The sequence below is a fragment of the Asparagus officinalis genome, chromosome 5 (genome assembly GCF_001876935.1).
Source record: "Asparagus officinalis chromosome 5, Aspof.V1, whole genome shotgun sequence".
In the NCBI taxonomy this organism is placed as follows: Eukaryota; Viridiplantae; Streptophyta; class Magnoliopsida; order Asparagales; family Asparagaceae; genus Asparagus; species Asparagus officinalis.
In genome coordinates this window covers 114926578-114933803 of record NC_033798.1, presented here as the reverse complement: position 1 = coordinate 114933803, position 7226 = coordinate 114926578, and positions in this window count along the sequence as shown.

The following is a 7226-nucleotide window of genomic DNA, read 5'->3' as shown; positions in this document are numbered from 1 at the left end:
CTTGTTTTGTAATCTGTGTCAATTACAATTCAAAAGAACCCGAAACACTAGACTCTACATCTTATTCGTATAATTATTTGATTAACTTAATGTTATACTATTTTGTGGTTGACTACAAAGAAATTTAGTCTTGAGCTGAAATTTTGGACCCATTAGCAGCAGGTGCTCAAAAGACCCAAACCGTCAAAGAATGAGGTGCACCATACTCTAATTCTACCTTAGATGATTCCTACAAATCTTTGCTTCTCCCATAGCCTAAACTTTGATGCCCCTCCAATGTTGTCATTACAACTTTTTAGAGAGGAAAGTGGGTTGCAAAGTCCCCTGGCATGCAATTAAGGTAGCGCGAAAAATGAACATTGACACTCTAAAATTCTAAATATAGATATAAGCTTCTGTATATAGTATTAGATTATAAACTATTGATAATAATTATATCATTGACCAAATATTTTGGGGAGATTAGGAGGTGCATTTAATGAAGAGTTTGGATAATTATTTAAAGATTAATTACAAATAATGGTATAATTATAAATTATCAAAATTCGAATGGGCAAAATAGGAAAATCAAAAGTTTTGATATGAATATTCTCTTTTATAAGTATCTGGAGAAATGACTTTCAAGGATTAAGTAATCAAAGAGTAAAACCCATCTTTATATAGGTTGCAAGTAAAAGGTATTAGTATTCCTAATTATAACATAAAGAATTATGACAAAATATAGGCTCTTTGGATTCCATAACAATTGTTCTAATTTCCCCTTAAATAAAAACTACAATTCCCATGATTCAAGTATGCATAATGCATGAACTAATGGCATTTAAAGTTAATACATTACTTGCAAAATGAAACGTGTAGGAGTATTACTTTGGCATATGCATTGTATCAATTATACCTATATATTCTATATTTACCATAATATTTGTATTTATTATATTGAGCATGTAATTTATATGTATTGAATGAGAATGAGACTTTATATGCAATTAGCTAAAGATAAAATTGGAAAATATCAAAATTAGAGGGGCAAAAAAGGAATTCAAAAGTTTTAAGACTTGAAACCTTTTCTATATGTAGTATAGTATATATAGATATAGACATAGAGATAACAGATCTAAAAAGCTACACCTAGCTTGTTTGCAAAATTGCAATGGATGTTGAAGAGACTTTTGTACCCAATCTTTTTTTTATTGTAATAAATTTTGTCAATGATATCTTACTAAATAAATCTGATTTAAATAATCTTAATTTTTTCATATTACATTTGTTGCATTTATCAAACATAGCATTAATCCCAAATTCCTTAGTGTGAAAGATATCAACCACACAGTATATCTAATTTCCATTAAAAACGTATCCAATAAAATTTCAGGATTTTAGACTTGAATGGCCTATTTTTTTAACGCAAAGTTGAAAAGTTGTCATCAAATTCAAACCATACAGTATATCTAATTTCCATAAGAAACAATCTATCTAATAAAATTTCAAGATTTTAGACATGAATGGCCTATTTTTTTAATGCAAAGTTGAAAAGTTGCCATCAAATTCACGGAAACAAACTATATCATACTTTTAGTGTTTTTTGGCTTATTAATTCAAGGAAATTTTACTTCAAGGCCCCAAAATCCAAAAATCAATGTGCCCCAGCCTCCCTACTTTTACCAATGTATTGCAGCCCCCAAAATTTAAAAATAGTTTGCCCAAGCCCCTCCATCATGACTCCAACTCATGTTTTCCCAATTTTTTATATTTTTTACCCAAAAACCTAATTTTACCCCTCCATCATGACTCCAGCTCATGTTTTCCCTAACATGTTAACTATAATAGTTAACATATTAACTACAACAGTTAATATATTAACTTTAATAGTTAACATGTTAACTATTAACGTTAACATGCTACGTGCTATGGATAACATGTTACGAACTTCCTCCAATTCTCGGGCTGAAACAAATCCGGCGCACATTCTCAATCCCTATATCAAATATTAATACAGTTTTGAGTGAAAAACCCTACTTAAATAAGCTTTTGAAATATCCAAATGGTGAAATTTTCATCATAAACTTGTCATCCGATAAATGTTTGCATTATTCATCATAAAAATAAACAATTTTAATGATAAATATTAACAGTCTGTCAGATATTTCTTCAAACAGATGGTATAAAATCTTTCACATTCAATCAAACAAACTCAATAATATACAACAATACTGAAGATAGTTTTAAGCTTAGGAACTTCTAAAAACACAAAATGAATTAACTAAACCATCTCTCAGAAATTTCATCAAACAGGTAATCTACACGCCAAAAGCCCAACTTGACGAAGACCCATCAGCAAGCCAACGACAATGAAACAAACATGAGGGGTTTCAACTACGGAGGGCTTCGTGAGGCCGAGTGTTGCCTGCATAGTGAACCTCCTCGCCATTAAAACCCTTCCAGCAAAGCAAAATCGAGGAGAGAAAAGGACATAGCCATTAACTCCCACTGTGGTCGCCAGTTTGTTTTCGTTAAAAGTTGGTCTCGTTGTGGAATTCATTATATCTTCGATCGATTACAACAAATTCAAAAGAAATAGCCTTTTTATAAGACTTCTTTTACACAACAAAAGGAAAATTACAACTTTTTAGAAACAAACAGGCACGGATTATGGTGTTATTAATAACAACCTGCCACAATGTTGAATATGTGGTCTTTTATCCTTTTTGCGGTCAAGGACTAACCGGCAATGCGTGTTAGACATAGGCTTTGGGATTTTTTGACAAACCCCCAGCCATCAACGGGTTTGATGTGCCTTTACCGATTACCGTTTGAATCGGGCTAGCGCTGCTTGCGTGGGATCTTTGCCTGTGCCGGGGGTGCGTTAGCCCGTGGACCACCGAATCACAGATTCTAATTGAATCGTGAAGTCTTTGGGGATTCTTCCATTGTTTATCGAAGTAGGAATTTGAAGTGAAGATCTTATCAAAGTAAGATGATCACTCTTCTTAAGATCAAGTCAAAACTCGAATCTCAAGGAATTGCCAGAAGCTCGAGTACTCTGCTCTATCTGCTCCAAAAAATGCTCAGCCTCCTTTCTTCAAAAATCGATCTCAGGGGGTATTTATAGCCTCTGGATGAACAGTGCTTCCGAGACAGTGTTTGCTTGTTACACCCTAGAGGGGGGTGATTAGGGTCTTATGCTAATCTAATCCGATTAAATGCTAATTAAAATTAATTAACAAGTTATCCTAGTAAGTATGAAATACCACAAGATATATGAGCTAGGATAAGCAATGTAAATAAAGAGATATATCCTATATGATGAAATATACGCAATGATATATAAGCTAGCACAAGATGATATATCCTACCAAAGAGATATACAATATGATATATGTAAGGATATGCAAACACAAGGGTAACATAAACAAATGAAATAGTGGATGAAATAAACAATGAGAGAAAGGCTATAAAGATGAACAAATATAAGTGCTAAGCCAAACTCAAACAAGCAATATGATCACGGAGTTCGGACCTTCCGTCCTACGTCTCCGCTCCCCACTCTCGAGGAGAAATCCACTATCACAACCGGGTTTTCTACGTTCACCCGAATAACGTTTACACCTCTCACTCGGTTTTCTAGCTAACCGAAAACTTTACAATCAACACTCTTGCAATCACACTCTACACCCTCACAAGTGTTGGACCTAGCCGTGTCTCCCTCAAGTGCTCGGTTACAACCTCTCCCTAGGCTCGTCAACCGACGCCACTCCTCTTGGAACGATCCCCGACTCTCACCACACACTCCTCTCGGTGTACAAGTGTATTACAAAGTGAATCTCACAATTAGGCTCAATACAATAATTGATTGTTCTCAACTATGAATGAGAACACAATGAAAGCTCACACTCAATGTTATAACTCTCACAACCCCAAATATATTATGAATGCAAATACAATATGCTCAAGTGGGTGTGTGTAACAATGAGATAAAATCAAATCTAAACTCAATATAAAACTAGCTTTAATAGAAATGATAATTAACAAATAATTATAAATAAAAGCTAGAGTTGAGTTTAGGAAAACTTCTCTATAAACACAAAGAGAGGATGATGAAATGTTGAAGATGAACTCTTCAATAGTTGATGTAAACTCCTCTTTGTAATAGCAAACCCAAACCAAACTTAAACCAAAACTAAATAAGCTTAAACCCTTGTTAAAAACCTTGTTTAAAAACTTCTTAGATGAATTGAAAGAGAACAGCAATAGGGTATTTATACCCACTCTAAATCTCAGCAAAAACCCCTAAGTAAAAGTCTAAAAAGTCCCAGAAAAAAATCAGATCAGAAAATAGCCGTTAGGGAACTAACGGTCACATTGGCAGAGCGGCGGTCGACCGGAAATTCTCGCGATCGACCGCGATCTAGGTTCCAAACGGAGAAAAGGCACAGAGACTCATTCGGTCGACCGGTGCGGTCGACCGATGGAAATTTCGAGCTCTCGGTCGATCACATCGGTCGACCGACAAACTCTCTGCTGCCCAGAAACAAATGAACAATTGAGCGGTCGACCGGTGCAGTCGACCGAAAACTGATATTACAGAAAAACAGGTTTTAGAGCTGATTTTTGAGACTTTGGAAAATATGTTAAAAATAACAAATGAAGTCCAAAAATAATGAAACTTTGGAAAATGTATATAAACATGTAAATGAACTTGTTACAAAAAGAATTTTCCAAATTGTATTTCCCATTTGTGAAAAATCATCATTTTGCAAAATAGTTCAAAACACGAAAATGTAAATATGTGAATTTTGATATTTTGGCTAAACCATGTTTTGAAACTTTGCACAATAATTATATAGACTTAATAAAATATGTATATGATTATTGTTAAGTCCAAAAACTAAGAATACAATATTTTCACAAATACAATAGAAAATGAAACCATTTTGCTTTCACAAATACTCGTATGTTTCATATCTAAGTAAATAGACCAAATCACAATAATAAATATAAAATATGTAATCTCATATTTATAAACATGAGAAACCAAAACTATGCATGTATATATATAACTATATATATACATAGAAAACAAAACTTATGTATATATATATATAACTATATATATATACGAAGAAACCAATAAATGTGTGTGTATAGATATTGAGCTTAACGTACTTAACACACATAATATAAAACCTATACTAAGTTACCCAAGCTAGATCTTGATCTCCAATAAGCTCTTCTTGGTAATCTCACGGATGAAGCTTGAACTTGATCTTTAACTTGAATTGTACGATGTTTCACTCCACAATTCCGCCAACCTCCTCTTGATATGATCGTGTAGGCTCAATCCATCCATCCTCCAACGACGTTGTTTGTCTACAATATATAGGAAAACACAAATACTAGACAAACAACATTAGTGGTAAATTGTTTGTTAAACATCATCAAAACAAGAAGACCAACATTGCTGTCTCTATTCCGAAAAAATAATGATGCACAATGTAGTGTAGTCTACTACGGTCTCATTGTAGTATACTAACTAGCCATCCTGAGTGTAGTGATTCTGTATCAGAAAATAATATTGCTCAGTAAGACGCTCACAATATCATGTGGCATCATCTACCTTACTTAATCGCCCTGCAGAAATAGGCATATCACCCTATTCCGGAAAACAATAATTCACAACAGAGTGTAGTCTACTGCGGTCTCATTGCAGTATACTAACTAGCCACCCTGAGTGTAGTCTACCGACAATAAACACTGTCTCGCGTGCCGAGACAGTCTACACTGTTCCTTGTGTTCTTTTAATCTTTGGATGATCTCCTCTTGAGCTGTATTTGGATATCTTTCAGCATTTTTTTGACGCCTACAGTCGGCTCTACAACCTCACGAAGCAAAGAGCGGAGGAGAGAGCAGCGGTTACGGCGCCAGTCATCTTTGCCATCGGGGTTTTTTATAGCGGCCCCTAGAGTTTGTTAGGGGCGTCGATGAAGAAGGGTAGTTAACATGTTAACTATTATATATAAACTGACAACTATTATAGTTATAACTATTATATATAAATAATAGTTAACAGATTATAAATAACAGTTAACATATAATGGATTATAGTTAATAGTTTACTGAATATAGTTATCAATTTACCAATTAAGGTTAACATGTTACGTATCATAGTTAACATGTTACGTATAATAGTTAACAATTTACATATAACAGTTAACAGATAATGTTAATAGTTAACAGGATAAGGGTGTTAGCTAACAGATTATATATAACAGTTAACAGATAATTCCTCCATTGAAAATTATACATCAATAACATAGCAACATAAACTGTAAGTTTATAACAATAAAAACATAACGCAATTAACCAATCTCTTTCTCTTCATCTCTTCCCAATAACACCAACATCTAAAGGCAAATCAAAGCAAAAACCACAAAGCAACATCAAACTTCACCCAAAAAAGCCAAACATTAAAAAAAATCCAACCCCCAAAAAAAAATCCCCAAGGCCTCGCGCGTGAAAAAACTGTAGTCCACGTCAAAAAATCTTATCCTATTTTGATTCCTCTGCTCTTCATAGGATGATTATACTTGTCACACAACTTGAACTAGATGATCCTCCAACATGTAACTTCCTTCTGAATCCTAAGATTCTGAATCTTCTAAAGAGTCGTCACCTTCTGGATTCAGTTCTAGGGCTCCTAGTCATTTTCCTCTTAGATCCTCTTCCTACATCCCTAGTTATATTATTGATCAAATAGGTAGGTTAGAAAAGAGAGTTTATTCTCGGATAACTGAACTTCATGCCGAAGCTGAAAGTTGGCATTGCGATGATTAGAGGAGATTTGAGAGCATTGTAGGCTGTCTAAAAATCACTGCGGATAGCTGATTTCCATCAAACATCAATGATGAAAGTTACAACTTGATGACTTTCACATCAACCATCCGACAACAAAAGTTACAATCAGATAACTTTCATGTCAACAAATCGCCGGTGGTGAAGGCGTGATTGGGGCGTGATCGGGGCAGAGGATGGAGGTGCAGGCGAGACATGCGTAGAGGTGGGGGGGTAGCGATGGAGGCGTCATCAGTGATAGAGGAGCAGGAGGCGCAACGGGGATCTGGTGGGCATCGTGACGGATCTCGGCGTGGGAGAGGAAGCCGACGTCACGCGGGATCGAAGGCAGGGGCGAGTGAGATCGAGACGGCAAGAACGATGGAGGCGTCGCTAGC